Genomic DNA, 21,972 nt, shown 5'->3' with positions numbered 1-21,972 from the left:
GGGCAGCACTCAGTGATAAGAAGAAGTTCACCAATGTGGTATCACAATGGACTGAATAGTCTAAGTGAGCCTGATATATCGGGCTGCCACCTAAGCGTTGGGTCACTAATTATCTGTGCGGGCGCCAGTCTTATATGGAATTTAGGGATAAGAAGTCCAGACCCCGTAGATTGAAACAGGGAGTTACCCAGGGTTACGTGATATCTCCGGCACAAAGTCAAAACCCAGTAGAGTGAAACGCGGAGTTCCCCAGTGTGATATCACCGGCACTGTTTAATCTCCATCTATCCTCTATTCCATCCCACCTGACGACGTCGAGATTGTATCATACGGAGACAACTATACAATCATACATCCTGGCCCATTTTTAATGACATATGCGATCGATGTCATGTCAGTGTCTATGGCAAAACAATTCTGACTATAAATTACACCAAGCTTATCGGGGTCACATTTAACAGCTTTTTCAAGTCAGTGTCCGACCACCGCCCACCGGAGGAAAGACACTTCCCTAGGGTAGTTTTGATATTTTTTTTTTTTTTTTGATATCACTCGTGCTCTGGCTACTGATAGTAGATGAGATTCTTACCTTTCTGACTTATAAGGGTAAAAGGCAGACGACATTGTCATAATGGTATCAGGAAAATTCTTGGACACAATCTCGGATGTGCGGAGTGTCTACAATATCTATCGGCTGCGATTTAGGTGTTAATCCTAAGAAGACTGACTTTTTCCACAGAAGACCGAGAACGATTCCACTACTGAAGACGGGCAACGACTCGAGCAAAGGGTGAATCGTTCCGATAAGTACGTAGCACGACCACAGCTTTGCGTTTCAACATACATAAATAGGTGACTCAATCAGCCTAAGCCGTGTTATAGGACGGTCGTCGTGGCGCAGCAGGAACCAAGCGTTGGGTTACTAATTATCTGTGCGGGCCCCAGTCGTATATGGAATTTTGGCATAGGAAGTCAAGACCCCGTATATCTCCGGCACAAAGTCAAAACAATTCCGACCATAAATCACCCCAAGATTATTAGGGTCACATTTAACGGCCTTTTCTAGTCAGAGTGCGACCACCGCTCACCGGAGGAAAGAGACCTTAGGCATAGAAAGTCAAGACCCCGTATATCTCCGGCAAAAAGTCAAGACCCCGTAGAATAAATGCGGAGCTCCCCAGTGTGATATCTCCGGCACTGTTTAACCTCTATCTATCCTCTATTCCATCCCACCTGACGACGTCGAGATTGTATCATACGCAGACAACTATACAATCATGACATCCTGGTCCATTGTTAATGACATCTGCGATCGATGTCATGTCAGTGTCTATGGCAATACAATTCCGACCATAAATAACCCCCAGATTATTAGTGCCACATTTAACGGCCTTTTCAAGTCAGAGTGCGACCACCGCCCACCGGAGGAAAGAGACCTCCCACGACAGACTAGGGTTAGTTTTGGTATTTTTGTTTGATATCACCCGTGCTCTGGCTACTGATAATAGACGAGATTCTTACCGTTGTGAGTTTTAAGGATATAAAGGCAGATGACATTGTCATAATGGTATCAGGAAAATTCTTGGACACAATCTTGGATGTGCTGAGTGACTCACTACAATATCTATCGGCTGTGATTTAGGTGTTAATGCTAATAAGACTGACTTTTTCCCCAGAAGACCGAGAACGATTCCACTACTGAAGCCGGGTAAAGACTCGAGCAAAGGGTGAATCGTTCCGATAAGTACATAGCACGACCACAGCTTTGCGTTTCAACATACATAAATAGGTGACTCAATCAGCCTAAGCCGTGTTATAGGACGGTCGACGTGGCGCAGCAGGAACCAAGCGTTGGGTTACTAATTATCTGTGCGGGCCCCAGTCGTATATGGAATTTTGGCATAGGAAGTCAAAACCCCGTATATCTCCGGCACAAAGTCAAGACCCCGTAGAGTAAACGCGGAGCTCCCCAGTGTGATATCTCTGGCACTGTTTAACCTCTATTTATCCTCTATATCATCCCACCTGACGACGTCGAGATTGTATCATACGCAGACAACTATACAATCATGACATCCTGGTCCATTGTTAATGACATCTGCGATCGATGTCATGTCAGTGTCTATGGCAATACAATTCCGACCATAAATCACCCCCAGATTATTAGTGCCACATTTAACGGCCTTTTCAAGTCAGAGTGCGTCCACCGCCCACCGGAGGAAAGAGACCTCCCACGACAGATATCACCCGTGCTCTGGCTACTGATAATAGACGAGATTCTTACCGTTGTGAGTTTTAAGGATATAAAGGCAGACGACATTGTCATAATGGTATTAGGAAAATTCTTGGACACAAACTTGGATGTGCTGAGTGACTCACTACAATATATATCGGCTGTGATTTAGGTGTTAATCCTAAGAAGACTGACTTTTTCCCCAGAAAACCGAGAACTAGCGGATATAAGGACCCGGAATTTCAAGGGACAAATTTAAATATCTCAAAATCGGTATGATACTAGGGAGTTGTCTTAAGGTGGAATTACACACCATGCGGTCATGCGTGCGTACGTTATATTCGAAAGCGTTGACAATTACGATTCTACAATTGAGTTACAAAACATGCGTCGGAGCACCAGTAAATTTGCTGATTACATTCCTCGCCTCTGCGTTTTTTATTATGCTTTTATATTCCACACACTTTTAAAAATATAGGACTTCATGTTTTTTAACTTCCTCAATAATTCCTCGTCCATATTTTAGATTGTTTTTCTTTTGTTGATTTCTTTACATGTTGTTTAATGTTGTCAACGCACTCGACGCATTGAAAAGTTAAAAGTTCGTCAACTTCATGCGTCATATGCATACGTTACATTTATTGTGTAACTCAATCAATAGTAGTGCACACATTTTAACTTTTTTTGACAATAGCATATAACGTACGTACGCATGACCGCATAATACGTAATTCCCCTTTAGACTCCAGACTAAATTGGTTCGAGAATACAGTAGATCGTCTGAAGAAGACGCAATTATACGTATGTCAGAATTTGGTTGAAGAACGTTGGAGAATGAAACCGTCCCCTTTTTTAGTGGTTTTATACAGCGGTATATATGATTGTGGTGGTCCATTACGAACCACAACAATCTTATACTGAAATTGAACAGAATAACTGAAACGCCTTTTATTTAAATGACCGGTGTGATAAGCACAACGGCCACTGCCGTCCTAGAGATATTAATGTGGGCATATCCACTGAACCTGCATATCAGGAAGACTGCGAAGGTCATACTAACTCGACTGAAGGACCTGACCTTATTAGAGAACAAGGATTGCAGACATACTGAACTGATGGCGCCAGCCGGTACAGAACTGACTATATGGCGACACAGCATGTTTATAAGGGTAATCTCACTGACTAAATTATACAAAAAATTGAGGACTGGGGCGGGAACAAGATACATTTCGGTCACCTGAACATCATGGTTCTAAGATGGCCGAGGGCTCAGGCATCTTTACGGCAAGGACTTGGAGATGGAGTAATCCTTTAAGTTGCAAATGCAGCATATTTCATAACGGCAATGGTTAGGGTAGGAGGCAGCCCGATGTATCAGGCTCACTTAGACTATTCAGTCCATAGACTATTCATATACGTGGACATTTTGGCGTTGTAGGAAATGAAGACGCAGATGTACTGGCTAAGCAAAGTGCAATCGGCACAAATAACGCCACTAAGGACGTTTTCTTTACAGAATCAATGGCAAACATGACGACTTACGGAAGGGACGTTGGGCTTCTTCTGTGGGCTGCGAGCAAACAAAACTGATATAGGACGAAAATAATAGTAGAAATTTTGGGAATACTAATGAAGATGTAAAGAGAGGAGGTTAGACTTTTAATAGGTATTATAATTGGACGCAATACTCTGAGAAAACCCATGGTAAGTATATGTCTAATGAATGATGATATTTGTAGATGGTGTCTGGACCCTGATGATATGGAAGATTCATACAGAGTGCGACCACCGCCCACCGGAGGAAAGAGACCTTAGGCATAGGAAAGAGGAATTTAGGCATAGGAAGTCAAGACCCCGTATATCTCCGGCAAAAAGTCAAGACCCCGTAGAATAAATGCGGAGCTCCCCAGTGTGATATCTCCGGCACTGTTTAACCTCTATCTATCCTCTATTCCATCCCACCTGACGACGTCGAGATTGTATCATTCGCAGACAACTATACAATCATGACATCCTGGTCCATTGTTAATGACATCTGCGATCGATATCATGTCAGTGTCTATGGCAATACAATTCCGACCATAAATCACCCCCAGATTATTAGTGCCACATTTAAGGCCTTTTCAAGTCAGAGTGCGACCACCGCCCACCGGAGGAAAGAGACCTCCCACGACAGACTAGGGTTAGTTTTGGTATTTTTGTTTGATATCACCCGTGCTCTGGCTACTGATAATAGACGAGATTCTTACCGTTGTGAGTTTTAAGGGTATAAAGGCAGATGACATTGTCATAATGGTATCAGGAAAATTCTTGGACATAATCTTGGATGTGCTGAGTGACTCACTACAATATCTATCGGCTGTGATTTAGGTGTTAATGCTAATAAGACTGACTTTTTCCCCAGACGACCGAGAACGATTCCACTACTGAAGCCGGGTAAAGACTCGAGCAAAGGGTGAATCGTTCCGATAAGTACATAGCACGACCACAGCTTTGCGTTTCAACATACATTAATAGGTGACTCAATCAGCCTAAGCCGTGTTATAGGACGGTCGTCGTGGCGCAGCAGGAACCAAGCGTTGGGTTACTAATTATCTGTGCGGGCCCCAGTCGTATATAGAATTTAGGTATAGGAAGTCAAGACCCCATATATCTCCTGCACAAAGTCAAGACCCCGTAGAGTGAAACGCGGAGCTCCCCAGTGTAATATCTCCGGCACTGTTTAACCTCTATCTATCCTCTATTCCATCCCACCTGACGACGTCGACATTGTATCATACGCAGACAACTATACAATCATGACATCCTGGTCCATTGGTAATGACATCTGCGATCGATGTCATGTCAGTGTCTATGGCAATACAATTCCGACCATAAATTCCTCAAGATTATTAGGGTCACATTTAACGGCCTTTTCAAGTCAGAGTGCAACCACCGCCCACCGGAGGAAATAGACCTTAGGCATAGGAAAGAGGAATTTAGTCATAGGAAGTCAAGACCCCGTATATCTCCGGCACAAAGTCAAAACCATGTAGAGTGAAACGCGGAGCTCCGCAATGTGATATCTCCGGCACTGTTTAACCTCTATCTATCCTCTATTCCATCCCACCTGACGACGTCGAGATTGTATCATACGCAGACAACTATACAATCAGGACATCCTGGTCCATTGTTAATGACATCTGCGATCGATATCTTGTCAGTGTCTATGGCTAAACAATTCCGACCATAAATCACTCCAAGATTATTAAGGTCCCATTTAACGGCCTTTTCACGTCAGAGCCCGCCAGCGGAAAGAGACCACCCACGACAGACTAGGGTAGTTTTGCTACTTTTGTTTGATATCACCCGTGCTCTGGCTACTAATAGTAGATAAAATTCTTACCGTTCTGAGTTATAAGAATATACTATACTATTTTCTGTGCTAATGTCCAGTTATTATCTTTTAGAAGAAACAAGATACCGGTCTCTTATTTCTTTCAGACTATAACCGATATGCGAAACCGCCGTGTAACTCCACCCAGAGGACTTTCATCAAGCCCTCTGGGTGGAGTACCCAGGCATATCTTAAGGACATTGTGTCATATGATGAGATTATCCCGACCGGAGTGGAGCAGTGACGTAGAGGAAGAGAAAAGGAGTCTGAAGAACCCCAATGGATACAAATCCGTTTTGCAGGGATTCGTGTCATCCTCCATAACCAAACCTGGCTATGGCCAGAGATGGTTCCAAACTTGATAGGAAGGGTGGACCAAGAGATTAATATCGCGCAAAGACTATCTGAAAACTCCAATATTCTGGGGGATGGAGATGTTATTTGTACAATAAAACGAAATATTGCACCTTGGCTTAATTTTTGCTTTAATAAACACTCTGTGAGATGTATTTACACTTGCAAGCTATTGGGCAACATCTTGAATAATTTTATAGTCTTGGTTTTTGGTTAAATTACTCGATTTAATCCTTTTATCTTGCCCCAGAACAGAAGATCTATGTTTAAAGGTTGTTTTTGGTTGCAACTTCCTTCCTTCCGTTCGTTGCTGTGATACAACGAAGCCTGTGAATACCTTAACGTGTTGGAGATTATTGCACTTGGTTTATCACTGCAATGCAATGGTGTTCTTCCTTCTTCTCAACCATTTATTTACAAAATTCTTCAAATTGCCACTACCCACGTAGGATGGGGTTCTTGTGAAATGAAACAATGAATGTACAAAAAAAATTCGAAAATCCAGGATTTTTACCTGCCACAAGGAAGCGTTGATAGATGGTTGGGATGTAGTCGTTGATGTGTTTCTGTGTCCTCACAATGTTCCCTATGTTGCCAACTAATTATCTTATTCTTCAGTTGTAAATGTTCTTTTTCATGGTGTAACTGAAATTAAAGTAAAGAGAAATGGATTAATGGGGGGTGGGGGATATTCAGCTTTCATTTATCTTATGCTATGTACAGAACTATAAAGAAACTAATGGAAGAGCTTTATAAATTTTATAAATTTGAAAATCAGTGTCTACTAGGGTGGTGCGGTATGTAATTAGCCTGATAGAAAATTCATATATCGTCATGAGGTACGTTTTAGCGAATGCATTTAAGGTAAAGGAATAGTAGCTTCGAGTGAATCATTTTAATGGCGCCCAACGTGGAGCCATGTCAGAGGAAAACAATAAATTTCAAACTTGCTGGCAACTGCTAGGCCGGGCCTAGATGCATACGTTATCGCGAACGTATTAAGGTTGTTTATCACAATGGACTGAATAGTCTAAGTGAGCTTAAATCTTAATCGGGCTGCCACTGTAACCTAAGGTGGAGCAACGTGGGGCCATGTCAGAGAGAAAAACATTGATTTTGAACCTTGCTTGCAACTGCTATGCCCATGGATTATTTACTGGAGCCCACATTTGTATACGCCCTTTCGTTCATTGCCGTCGAGTGGAAATAAACGTATTAACGTTAAGGAACAGTAGCTGCGATTGAATCATTTTAATGGCGCCCAACGTGGCGCCATGCCATACTGCCATGCCTATGAAATTTTTACAGGGGCTTACGTGCCTTGCAAGTGTATTAAGGTGTAGTAACAATAGCTTCGAGTGAATCCGTTTAATGGCGCCCAACGTGGAGCCATGTCACAGGAAAACAATAAATTTCAAACTTGCTTGCAACTGCCATGCCTATGAAATTTTCACTATGGACCTGTGTTCTTGCAAACGTATTAAGGTGTAGGAACCGTAGTTTCGATTGAATTATTTTAATGGCGCCCAACGTGGGCCTATGTCAAAGAAAACCAATAAATTTCAAACTTTCTTGGAACTGCTATGGCCATGAAATTTTTACTGGTGCCTACATGCGTACGTTTTCGAAAACGTATTAAGGAGGAGGCGCAGTATACAACATTTTGTCAAAATTTTATTTCTATAGCAAATATTGTCAACATTTTATTTCTACAGAAAATTTTTTCAATTTTTTTTTTCTATAGAAAATTTTGTCAAAAATTTATTTCTATAGAAAATGTTGTCCAAATATTTTTTTCTGTGCAAATGCCAAATTTTGTTTTAATACAAAATCTTATTTCTGCAGAAAAAATTTTCAAAATTTTGTCAAAATTTTATTTCTATAGAAAATTTTGTCAAAATGTTATTTCTATAGAAAATTTGGCAAATTTTGATTTCTGTAGAAAATTTTGTCAAAATTTGATTTCTATAGAAAATTTTGCCAAAAAAAATTATTTCTATAGAAATTTAATTTTTATGGAAAATTTTGTCAACATTTTATTTCTACAGAAACTTTTGTAAAAATTTTATTTCTGTAGAAAATTTTATAAAAATTTTATTTTTATAGAAAATTTTGTCAAAATTATATTTCTATAGAAAAATGTTGTCAAAATTTTATTTCTATAGAAATTTTCCCAAAATTTCATTTCTATGGAACATTTTGTCAATATTTTATTTCTATAGAAAAATGTTGTCAAAATTTTATTTCTATAGAAATTTTTTCAAAATTTCATTTCTATGGAAAATTTTGTCAATATTTCATTTTTATAGAAAATTTTATCAATTTTTTACCCATAGAAAATTTTGCCAAAATTTTGTTTTTATAGAAAATTTTCTCTAAATTGTATTTCTATAAACAAATTTGCAACAATTTTTTCTATAGAAAATTTTGTAAATTTTTTTCTATATTCCCATATTCTTGCAAACATATTAAGGTGTAGGAACTGTAGCTTCGATTACATCATTTTAATGGCACGCAACGTGGGGCATGTTAGAGGAAAAATAATAAAATTAAAAATTTGCTTCCAACTACTATGCCTATGAAATTTTTACTGGGACCCATGTCCATGCAAACGTGTTAAGGCGTAGGAACCGTAGCTTCGATTAAATTATTTTAATGGCGCCCAACGTGGGACCATGTTAGAGGAAAAACATTAAATTTGAGACTTGCTTGTAAAAGCTATGCCCATGAATTATTTACTGCTGCCTACATGCCTAAGTCCTCGAACAGTAGCTTCGAATGATCCACTAATGGCGCCCAACGTTGGGTCATGTCAGAGGAAAAGCACACATTTCAAATTTGATTGCGACTGCTTTATAAAAGCTTTTTCCCCAACGTGGTCTTAAAATTAACGAGAGCACAGTTCCTTAACTCTACCAGCGAATTAGATGGTAACACAGATAGGGGAAAATAGGGTCTAGAGAGAGAGAGAGAGGGCGGGTCTTCCTTATAGAGCTCAGTTGATTGTGCAACAATCTACTGCTCTCCTTTGCTTAGCATTAAAGTTTAATCTATACAAAACCACAAATCATGCTTTATGTGAAATATTTTTTTCCCAGATCAAAAAAAAATTTTTTTCATTGTAGCTTTGAATCAAGAAACCCATTCATTTCTCTCAATCTTCCTACTCATTTTATTTACATTTTTTTCTCAAACCATGTAATTTATTTTATATAATTTGCTTTAATTACATTTGATTTGACCACAAACGACTGGCATGCTTCCTGAGTTTCATCTTGTGGTGTTAATGGTTGTTATTTGCCCATGATTGTGGGAAAGAAGCGAGCAGGAGCGCAAAACATCTTTCGAAATCACCTAGCAAAATAATATTAGCTCTTTGGTTTCTAACATTGTTGTTCAAATGCCATTTGCAAATTTTTAATGGACTTCAATATTTGCCAACAACTGGCCCTAACACCAAAAAAAAAGAGTTGAGGCCTGTTGCGAGTTAATGACCTTTATATTGAACAATACACAATCATCAGGGCGGGCGCAGGGGGTAATGCGAACTAAGATTTTACAATCTTGTACTTAATGTGGTCGTTTTTATATTGGCCATAAACTTTATTGCTACAACAGATGTTATTGAAAATGTTTAACTTTATGTAATACAAGTTTAAATGTTCTATTTTGGACTTGTTTATGATGTTTGAGAATGTATTTAGCGCCCAACGTGGGGCATATAGAATAGAAAAGGTAAACAAAATTTTATTTCTAAAAAAAAATATTTCTATAGAAAATTTTGTAAAACTTTTATTTCTATAGAAAATTTTATCAAAATTTTATTTCTATAAACATTTTTTCTCAAAATGTTATTTCTATAGAAAATTTTGCTAAAATTGTATTTCTATGGAAATTTTTCTCAAAATTTTATTTCTATAGAAATTTTTTCCAAAATGTTATTTCTAACGAGAATTTTGTCAAAATATTATTCTTCTAGAAAATTTTGTCAACATTTTATTTCTATAGAAAATTTTCTCAAAATTTTATTCTTCCAGAAAATTTTGTCAACATTTTATTTCTACAGAAAATTTTGTCAAAATTTTATTTCTATAGAAATTTTTCTCAAAATTTTATTTCTATTGAAATTTTTCTCAAAATTTTATTTCTATAGAAAATTTTATCAAAATTTTATTTCTATAGGAAATTTTATACAAATTTTAAAAAATTTTGTCCAAATATTTTCTTCTCTAGAAAATTTTGTCAAAATGTTATTTTTATAGAAAATTTTGCCAAAATGTGATTTTTATTGAAAAATTAGTCAAAATGTTATTTCTATAGAAAATTTTGTCGAAATCTTATTTCTATAGAAAATTTTGCTAAATTTGTATTTCTATAGAAAATTTTGTAAACATATTATTTCGATAGAAAATTTTGTCAAAATTTTATTTCGATAGAAAATTTTATCAAAATTTTATTTCTACAGAAAATTTTGTCAAAATTTTATTCTTCTAGAAAATGTTGTCAACATTTGATTTCTAAAGAAATTTTTCTCAAAATATTATTTCTATAGAAAATTTTGTCGAAATCTTATTTCTATAGAAAATTCAGTCAAAATTTTATTTCTATTGAACATTTTGTCAAAATTTTATTTCTATTAAAAATTTTGTTCAAAATCTTATTTCAATAGAAAATTTTGCTAAAATTGTATTTCTATAGAAAATTTTGTTAAAATTTTATTTCTATAGAAAATTTTTTCAAAATTTTATTTCTACCGAAAATTTTGTCAAAATTTTATTCTTCTAGAAAATTTTGTCAACATTTTATTTTTACAGAAAATTTTATCAAAATTTTATTTCTATTGAAATTTTTCTTAAAATTTTATTTCTATAGAAAATGTTGTCAACATTTTATTTCTATAAAAAATGTTGTACAAATTTTAAAAAATGTTGTCCAAATATTTTCTTCTCTAAAAATTTTGTCAAAATCTTTTTTATAAAAAATTTTGCCAAAATGTTATTTCAATTGAAAATGTAGCCAACATTTTATTCCCATTGAAAATTTTGTCAAAATTTTATTCCCATAGAAAATTTTGCCAAAATTTTATTTCTATAGAAAAGTTTGTCAAAAAAAATAAAATTTTGCCAAAATTTTATTTTTATAGAAAATTTTGTCAAAATTTTATTTCTATAGAAAATTTTGTCAAAATTTTATTTATATAGAAATTGTTGTCAAAATTTTATTTCTATAGAAAATTTTGTCAAATTTTATTTCTATAGAATATTTTGTAAAAAATTTATTTCTATAGAAAATTTTGTCAAAATTGTATTTCTGTAGAAAATTTTGTCAAAATTTTATTTCTGTAGAAAATGTAGTCAAAATTTTATTTATATAGAAAATTTTGTCAAATTTTTACTTATATAGAAAATTTAGTCACATTTTTATTTCTGTAGAAAATTTTGCTAAAATTGTATTTCTATAGAAAATTTTATCAAAATTTTATTTCTACAGAAAATTTTGTCAAAGTTTTATTTCTACAGAAAATTTTGTCAAAATTTTATTTCTACAGAAAATTTTGTCAAAATTTTATTTCTATAGAAAATTTTCTCAAAATTTTATTCCCATAGAAAATTTTGCCAAAAAAAAAATCAAATTTTGCCAAAATTTTATTTTTATAGAAAATTTTGGCAAAATTCTATTTCTATTGAAAATGTAGTCAAAATTTTATTTCTATAGAAAATTTTGTCAAAAATTTATTTATATAGAAAATTTTGTCAAAATTTTATTCCCATAGAAAATTTTGCCAAAATTTTATTTCTATAGAAAATTTTGTCAAAAAAATCAAATTTTGCCAAAATTTTATTTCCATAGAAAATTTTGTCAAAATTTTGCTTATATAGAAAATGTTGTCAAAATTTTATTTCTATAGAAAATTTTGCCAAAATTTTATTTCTATAGAAAATTTTGTCAAAATTTTATTTCTATTGAAAATGTAGTCAAAATTTTATTTCTGTAGAAAATTTTGTCAAAATTTTATTTATATAGAAAATTTTGTCAAAATTATATTTCTAACGAAAAATTTGTCAACATTTTATTTCTACAGAAAATTTTGTCAAAATTTTATTTCCATAGAAAATGTTGTCAAAATTTTATTTCTATAGGAAATTTTGAACAAATTTTAAAAAATTTGTCCAAATATTTTCTTCTCTAGAAAATTTTGTCAAAATGTTTTTTTTATAAAAAATTTGCCAAAATGTTATTTCCATTGAAAATGTAGTCAAAATTTTATTTCTATTGAAAATTTTGTCAAAATTTTATTTTCATTGAAAATGTAGTCAAAATTTTATTTCTATAGAAAATTTTGTCAAAATTTTATTTATATAGAAAATTTTGTAAAAATTTTATTCCCATAGAATAAAATGAAATTGCCAAAATTTTATTTCTATAGAAAATTTTGTCAAAAAAAAAATAAAATTTTGCGAAAATTGTATTTCTATAGAAAATTTTGTCACAATTTTATTATATAGAAAATGTTGTCAAAATTTTATTTCTATAGAAAATTTTGTCAAACTTTTTTTATAGAATATTTTTTCACAATTTTATTTCTAACGAAAATTTTGTCAAAATTTTATTTCTATAGAAAATGTTGTCAAAATTTTATTTCTATAGAAAATTTTGTCAAAATTGTAGAGGATGCTGATGAGGAATGTAGTAATTCCGAAACAGCTGTACATCCAACCATCTTGCAGTCTATAGGGCTTTGCCCAATTAAATTTGACAAGCATACTTTTCCTCTGTTGGTTAAGCTACACTTGTAGTTTAGTCAATGCATGGCTTTAAGCTGAGATCAAAAACAACAATAAATTTTATTTCTATAGAAAATTTTGTCAAAATTGTATTTCTGTAGAAAATTTTATTTCTAACGAAAATTTTGTCAAAACTTTATTTATATAGAAAATTTTGTCAAAATTGTATTTCTGTAGAAAATTTTGTCAAAATTTTATTTATATAGAAAATGTTGTTAAAATTTTATTTATATAGAAAATTTTGTCCAAATTTTTTTTCTATAGAAAATTTTGTCAAAATTTTACTTCTATAGAAAATTTTGTCAAAATTGTATTTATATAGAAAATTTTGTCAAAATGTTATTTCTATATAAAATTTAGTCAACATTTTATTTCTATTTATTTATTCATCTTAGTGATGATCAACAGAATGGTCTAAAATTACAAGAACCCCAAGTCTCAACCTTCTTACCAATATCTCATATCATCTATTCAGAACCCTCAACTAGGGCAATGATGCAATTGTGATTCGGTCAAAACTCAGACAAACAACATAGACTCCCGGTGAAGAAATTCCATCCTTTGCAAGGGCCAAAAACCTTTTTTCTCCTCTCAACTCTACGTAATTACAGAGAAGCTTTGAGACATTTCTGAGTGTTTTAAAGCTTCTCTAAGTGGTTTCACAGCAATGTTAAACGCCGTTCGGACTCGGCTACAAAAAGGAGGTCCCTTGTCCTTGAGCTTAACAAGGAGTCGGGCAGCACTCAGTGGTAAGAGAAAAGTTCACCACTGTGGTATCACAATGGACTGAAAGTCTACGTGAGCCTGATACATCGGGTGCCACCTAACCTAAAATATTTTTGCTAACAGATCGAGATTTATCTTTCGTGGCAAGAATATACCCCTAGCCCCGGACACAGCCGGAATTAAAAGATAGTACCGCTCCCAAAATGTGAGCTGGTCGTGAAGTGTAGAAGAACGCCTAAATTTCATAGGCAGATTTTGGTGGGCAACAGGGTCAAACGCTTTATCTCTTCTCACCTCTTTCGAAGTCTCAACTAGTGCAGTGGTGTAACCCAGACGGACAACTGTGACTACCAGTGAAGAGATTCTGACATTTGCAAGTGCAAAAACATCATTTCCTCTTCTCAACTCTACGCAATGATACTTTGTATTTAGACATAAATACCAGCCAATGTTTGGGGAATTGAAAATGTTTTTGCTAACGATTCGAGATTTATCTTTTGTCCTGAGCTCAGCTGGACTTAAAGGTAGAATCTGATGCGAACTGATCGTTACATAGCGGAGGGAGCCATCATGGTGCAATGATTAACATGCCCGCCTTGTAATCAAGGAGTCATGTATAACCTTCCAAGTCTTACGATTTATTGCAACCAAAAGTATGTTCTATCAACGCATGTCAAACGGTCATACGTCTATGAAAAAACATTTTAAACTAGTTTACCTTATCTTCTCGTATTCAGATTGAATTTTGCTGTACCTGCGCTCTCTTACTCTCTAAGCTCCCCAAATCCTGCAGATTAAAACAAACAAAAACAAATATTTTAAACATAAAAAATAAATGGAAAATTTGTTTCCTCTCTACATCAAAAAGGCTTAAAAGTCACCATATCATATCTCCCCTAAAAGGATATATTTTTGTATACAAACTGGAAATGGCCTGCGGTTTGAAGAACAATGTAGCACAATAAATTTTGAATCCTTACATTCTCTACCTCACAATGAGATATGAATAATTTTGAGGTGTCCATCCTTCATATAGCCATCTCTAGCCATAACACAATGTTATTCATTTCCATTTCCGTTTCGTGTTTTTTTTTGTTTTTTGTTTTATAACACATTTTAATTATAAGCATTTTTTATTTGTTGTTCTTTTGTTTCATATCATGTTTTACAAAAAAAAAAAACAAAAATAGAATTTGCACCTTTGTAAAAATTCCATATTAAATGAAAGAAAGATGAAATTTTATTCAAATCTACAACTGATGGCTATATGGTACCTCTTGTATTTGTAGTCCAGTATGTTTTATAGAGTGCCCGCAGCATGTGGAAATGGAATACTGGTAATATTGCTTGCTACTTCTCCTGCAGCATCCACATTCATATCCGTAACAACCAACAAATATAGGAAAACTTTTCCCATTCAGATGATGTTAACAAATGCACAAAACTGACATCAAAATGAACCAAAAATGAAATCACAAAAAAGTAATAATGTTCTCTATAGCATGTTCACATAAATGTAAATGTGAATATAGGATAGAACAAATGTACACACACATATATCCTGTGCCACAAGGATTAAGTAACTGAGAAGGTAGGTTCTTTTGCATTTGGTCGGTTGTGTTTTTGTTTTGTTTTCCCATCGCCATACATGTGTCTATGATAACCACTGACATATCCCCTACTCTTAAACAATACCCCCTACCTTTCAAAAAGATTCTTTTGGGGGGAGAATGAACAACAATAAATGTTTCCCATGCCGCACTACTCTGTTGCTTCTCACCCTTCTAACCAATTATGAACAGTGGGTTTATATGGAAAAAAATTTGGACTTTCTATAGAAATACAATTTTGACAAAGTTTTCTATAGAAATAAAATTTTCATAAAATTTTCTATAGAAATAAAATATTGACCAAATTTTCTATAGAAATAAAATTTTAACAAAATTTTCTATAGAAATAAAATTTTGTATAGAAATAAAATTTTAGCAAAACTTTCTATAGAAAAAAAATTTTGACAAAATTTTCTATAGAAATAAAATTTTGACAAAATTCGCTGTAGAAATAAAATTGTGACAAAAATTTCTGTAGAAATAAAATTTTGACAAAGTTTTCTATAGAAATATAGTTTTGACAAAATTTTCTATAGAAATAAAATTTTGACAAAATTCGCTGTAGAAATAAAATGTTGACAAAAATTACTGTAGAAATAAAATTGTGATAAAATTTTCTATAGAAATGGGAGTCATCGTGGTGCATGCCCGCCTTGCATACACAAGGTTGTGGGTTCGATTCCTGCTTCGTCCGAACACCAAAAAAAGTTTTTCAGCGGTGGATTATCCCACCTCAGTAATGCTGGTGACATTTCTGAGTGTTTCAAAGCTACTCTAAGTGGTTTCACTGCAATGTGGAACGCCGTTCGGACTCGGCTTTAAAAAGGAGGTCCCTTGTCATTGAGCTTAACATGGAATCGGGCAGCACTCATTGATAAGAGATAAGTTCACCAATGTGGTATCACAATGAACTGAATAGTCTAAGTGAGCCTGAAATATCGGGCTGCCACCTAACCTAAACTAACCTTCTATAGAAATACAATTTTACAAAAATTTTCTTCAGAAATAAAACTATGCAAACATTTTCTATAGGAATAAAACTTTGCAAAAATTTTCTATAAAAATAAAATTTTGATAAAATTTTCTATAGAAATAAAATTTTTGATAAAATTTTCTATAGAAATAAAATTTTGACAAAATTTTCTATAAAAACAAATTGTCTATAGAAATAAAATTTTGACAAAATTATAAAATGTTGACAAATTTATGTATAGAAATAAAATTTTGACAAAATTTTCTATAGAAATAAAATTTTGACAAAATTTTCTATAGATATAAAATTCTGATAAAAATTTCTATAGAAATAAAATTTTTGATAAAATTTTCTATAGAAATAAAATTTTGCAAAAATTTTCTTCACAAATAAAACTTTGCAAAAATATTCTATATAAATAGTAAACAATTTTCTATAGACATAAAATTTTGACAAAATTTTCTATAGAAATAAAATTTGGCAAAATTTTCTATAAAAATAAAATTCTGATAAAATTTTCTATAGAAATAAAATTCTGAAAAAATTTTCTATAGAAATAAAATTTTTGATAAAATTTTCTATAGAAATAAAATTTTGCAAAAAATTTCTATAGAAATAAAATTTTACAAAAATTTTCTTCAGAAATAAAACTTTGCAAAAATTTTCGTAGGAATAAAATTTTACAAAAATTTTCTATAGAAATAAAATTTTGCAAAAATTTTCGATAGGAATAAAATTTTGCAAAAATTTTCTATAGAAAAAAAATTTGCAAAAATTTTCTTCAGAAATAAAACTTTGCAAAAATTTTCGATAGGAATAAAATTTTGCAAAAATTTTCTATAGAAATAAAATTTTGCAAAAATTTTCTATAGGAAAAAAATTGTGCAAAAATTTTCTTCAGAAATAAAACTTTGCAAAAATTTTCTATAGAAAAAAAATTTTGAAAAAATTTTCTTCAGAAATAAAACTTTGCAAGAATTTTCTATAGAAATAAAATTTTCTATAGAAAAAACATTTTTGATAAAATTATCTAAAATAAGATTTTGACAAAATTTTCCATAGAAATAAAATTTAGTAAAAATTTTCTATAGATATAAAATTTTAACAAAATTTTCTATAGAAATAAAATTTTGACAAAATTTTCTATAGAAATAAAATGTTGAAACAATTTTCTATAGAAATAAAATTTTGACAAAATTTTATATAGAAATAGTAAAAAATTTTCTATAGACATAAAATTTTGACAAAATTCTCTATAGAAATAAAATTTGGCAAAATTTTCTATAAAAATAAAATTCTGATAAAATTTTCTATAGAAATAAAATTCTGAAAAAATTTTCTATAGAAATAAAATTTTTGATAAAATTTTCTATAGAAATAAAATTTTACAAAAATTTTCTTCAGAAATAATACTTTGCCAAAATTTTCTTCAGAAATAAAACTTTGCAAATATATTCTATATAAATAGTAAACAATTTTCTATATACATAAAATTTTGACAAAATTTTCTATAGAAATAAAATTCTGATAAAAATTTCTATAGAAATAAAATTTTGCAAAAATTTTCTTCAGAAATAAAACTTTGCAAAAATGTTCTTTATTCCTATAGAAAAAAAATTCTATAGATGTAAAATTTTGACAAAATTTTCTATAGAAATTAAATTTTTGATAAAATTTTCTATGGAAATAAAATTTTGACAAATTTTCCTATAGAAATAAATTTTTGCAAAAATTTTCTATAGAAGTAAAATTTTGCAAAAAATTTTCAATAGAAATAAAATTTTAACAAATTTTTCTATAGAAATAAAATTTTGACAAAATTTTCTATAGAAAAAAATTTTTTGACAAAATAATTTACAAAGACAGAAAAAGAAATTGGAAAACTTTTCTATAGAAATAAGATTAAAAAAAAAATTCTATAGAAAAAAATTTGGACAAGATTTTCTATAAAATAAAGTTTTTATAATATTTTGCATAGAAATAAAATTTTAACCAAATTTTCAATAGAAATAAAATTTTGACAAAATTTTCTATAGAAAAAAAATTGTTTGACAAAATAATTTACAAAGACAGAAAAAGAAATTGGAAAACTTTTCTATAGAAATAAGATTAAAAAAAATTCTATAGAAAAAAATTTGGACAGAATTTTCTATAAAATAAAATTTTTATAATATTTTCCATAGAAATAAAATTTTGACCACATTTTCTATAGAAATAAAATTTTGACAAAATTTTCTATAGAAATAAAATTTTAACAAAATTTTCTATGGAAATAACATTTAGAGAAATTTTTCTACAGAAGTAAAATCTTGCAAAAAATTTTTATAGGAATAAAATTTTGCAAAAAATGTCTATAGAAATAAAATCTTGACAAAATTCGCTATAGAAATAAAATTTTGACAAAATTTTCTATACAAATAAAATTTTGACATAATTTTCTATACAAATAAAATGAAGGGATAAATGAAGTGTCCTATCAACCCGTCGTTTGACTGAGATTAGACCTCTTCCCTTATTTCTCACCGACTCACCGGCTCTCCGATATCATAGCGTGTGAACGCCGGTCGTTTATCAACTCAAAAAAGACAAAGACGAATTATGGTCGCAGCTATCCAAGAGGCAAAGCTGAATGCCACCTGTAAATGTGATACGTAAGGATCGCGAAAGGAATGGATGCAAAGGCCTGGCTTTCATAGTACACTGTTCCGTGCCATATAGAGCTATCTCACTTTTGTCAGATACTAGTGATCCTTACATGGAATGTATAGGGGTAGCAGTCAGATCTGGGGCTACCGAGATAGAAATATGCCAGTTGAAAGCTGTACTGCAGGTAATAGTCCATACATTGAGTGGATGTTGTGTGGGCATAATCGATTGGTTCTGGGAGGGGAGAAACGCCCTCTACGAAGCTTTTTGTGCTCTCACCTTGGTAATGACCAGATATGGTTAGGTTAGGTTATGGAGGATGACACGAATCCGAACTAGCGGATTTGTGGCCACTTTGATACGCATATTCTTTGACAGAGCAGATCAATGAAACTACATTTTGCAAGCTGAACGGAATTATGGGTGATTGCAACACTATACTAAACAGAGCTTAGCATATCCTAGCTTGACAAATGGCATGTCACTACTCCATAATTCTCTCCATTAGCCGACTAACTGATTTCATAACCTCCGAGCGCTGGACTTCTATCAACTAATCGAAAACCAATTGGGAGATCTTCAGATCGCCGTTTAAGTGGAGTTCCATCCTCTCCCATGTTCAGGTTGCCTAGAGGGTGTTCCGTAACATCATCAAACAGCGTCAGTTCGCTACATACCCGGTGGTCAAATTACCCAACATTCCAGCAGAATCGGCGGGACTCATAGAAAAGAATGGTGGTCGCCACCCAACTGATACTTGTATCTGGAAGCTGAATGTAGAGATTAGTAATATAGACAACGAGCAATTTAACCCTGGCACAGGTAAATAGTGATCTACAGCAAGAGCCCTCTCGACTACTGCTACAAGGAATCATTGCCGATAAGACGGTAACTGATCCCAAGAAATGCACTAGCTTTTTTAATCGAAAGTTTAAAAAATACAAACAGCAATAGAGCGTACTAGACGCTGGGATCCACGGGAGTAGGGTGATTCCCCCCACTGAAACCATGCAAATACTAGAGTAGCGGAGAATCGTATACTCCAATCTTCTATCTCTCGCCAGGAGCTAAGACACTTTGAATGGCGGAGGTCTATCAACGAAAAGAAAATCAATTGGGACGACTTCAGAGACTACAACGATCGTCGCTTAAGTGACGTCCCGTCCATCTCCCGTACTTATGTAGCCCAGAGGGTGCTGGTATGAGGTGATCAGATGACACCCAGCGTCATGCCGTCGTGCTAATCCTAGAATGAGAAAACTGAATGTAGAGATTATTAAGATAGTCGACGACGAGCAGAAGCGGAATATATGGTTAGATCACCTGAAGCAATGTAACCTAGATACAGGTACAAGGATATTGTAGACTACAATGAGAACCTTCTCGAATCCCTCTGCAAGGTATGAAGGGATATCAGTCACCTTTGGAGACGAGATATGCTAACTTTTATAAGCGACAGTTTATTGAGAATCCCGAGAGAAATAGAGCGGAAAAGAGAGCCCTTTGTTGCATTCGCGCTCTAAGCCGAAGTTATCAATGTCATCAACAGCGTAAAACCATTCCAGCCGCTGGCACCGCCGATTAATGTTAAAGTGTCTGGGAATACTGGGAGTCGAATACTTGACCAGACCTCAATTTGCCCTTGGAATCAATAAGTAGGATGTTTTCACTTCTGAGACTAGCAATGGAGCATGGTACAGACTGATATCCATTTTCTCGCCAGCAGTCAAGACACTAATTTATATTTTTTAATTTAAATTTAATTTTATTATTTTATTTTTTTTATTATTATTATTTTATTTTTTTAATTTAATTTAATTTTTTTAATTTAAATTTAAGGATATATTGCGAATGATCAATAAAAAAAAAACTGAAGAATAATATAATTTTTTATCATTTCATTTAATTTAATATTTTAAATTTTGTATTGATTACTCCTCCAATTTATTTAATTAATCTCCATGATGTCTACTTTAAATTTTCTCCTTGTTACGACCCACATTGCAATGGTATAAAGCTATGAGAAGCTTCTACAATCCAAAATAACATCAACTGGCATACAAGAGAAACTCAATAAAAAAACTGGGGTTTAATGTAAACAAAATATTCCATGCCGAATGGTAAAGATGAGTCCATCCTAGCTGCCTGGTCAGCTAGTCAGTCAGTCAGTCATCCAGTCATTCATTCATTCTGATAGAGAAGTCAGAAGGCATGAAGCAGTCAACCATATAGCCTGAGTTTATATGAAAAGTAAGTTAGTATTACAAATATATAGCCTGCAGACAAAATAGGATAATAGGAAGGACTAAGGATTGATGATAGACTAGAGAGGAAACAACAGAGCAACCGAAGGGACGGACAGCCAGATGGATGGATGGATGGATAGACAAAAATTTATATTAAAATGGTAGGGTTTTGTTCATACAAGCGGAACTTGAAACGAAGTTCGAGTAATTGCAAGTGCCAAGCCCTGCTACCTATACCAATGCATTGCCCATACCTCCCTTCGTGGAAAACAAATTGTATTGCAATACACATCAATGGTTGGATGCTATACACAAGAGGCAGACATACTCTAGGTATCAGAGAGAAAAATATTTCATATCAGTAGCCAAAATACCAGCATTATTTGGGATGAGTCCAAATGGAATAGAGTTATGGTACTCATAGACGGAAGCAACAATAAACCAAAGAGAAAAAAAAACGAAAATAAAATCCAAAAATTCTGACAACCAGAGTAGAGATATTTTTGCCAAATTACTGCAGTAGGCTCATCAGATTGCCACCATTGAGTTCCCTCGCTTTATGGCCATCGTTACGCTATGCGGCACGTTTTGGGGCACAGTAGTAGCGAAAACTCTTGGGAATACTGAAATATCTATAAAATGACTACGTGATTGATTGATTCCATCAGCAAGAAAACATGAAATGGAGGAATCACAGGGCAAGTGGTATATCTTTCCAATTTGATTTGTAGGTGGTTAAGAAGAGATTTATTGAGATTTGCTAGCAGCAGTAAATCATGACATTATAGTGATTACACCTTCACCCTTCCCCCCCTATATGTCATCATTCGATTCGATTGAATGATTTGGGTTCAACTCTTTTGTTGGATACAATTTGAAGGGTAATGGCTGTGTATTATTTAGATTAATTTATGCAGGATGGAAATACTAGATTAAAAGTAATTTGAAAGCAAATTGTCATGGCCTAACATACATGATATTTTGCACAACTTTGTTCCCATGATTGTCTAAAGAAATTTTCGT

General features: G+C 32.9%; 1 protein-coding gene across 8 annotated transcripts in view; it reads right to left on the bottom strand.

Annotated features, from left to right (window-relative positions):
- The window catches only part of myd (stromal cell derived factor mayday), a 127,231-nt gene that overhangs the window by 73,616 nt on the left and 31,643 nt on the right, over positions 1-21,972 (bottom strand). For 2 of the 8 annotated variants that reach the window (XM_075289889.1, XM_075289891.1), the window contains exon 2: positions 6,478-6,608. The exons of the other annotated variants lie outside the window; for them this stretch is intronic. The gene's annotated coding sequence lies outside the window, so the exon portion shown is untranslated. The remainder of the gene's footprint in view (positions 1-6,477; positions 6,609-21,972) is intronic. 8 annotated transcript variants of the gene reach the window in all.

Source organism: Haematobia irritans, chromosome 1, assembly GCF_050003625.1.
Source record: "Haematobia irritans isolate KBUSLIRL chromosome 1, ASM5000362v1, whole genome shotgun sequence".
NCBI lineage: Eukaryota > Metazoa > Arthropoda > Insecta > Diptera > Muscidae > Haematobia > Haematobia irritans.
The sequence above is the reverse complement of the archived record's forward strand: the minus strand, read 5'-3'. Positions and strand labels throughout refer to the sequence as shown.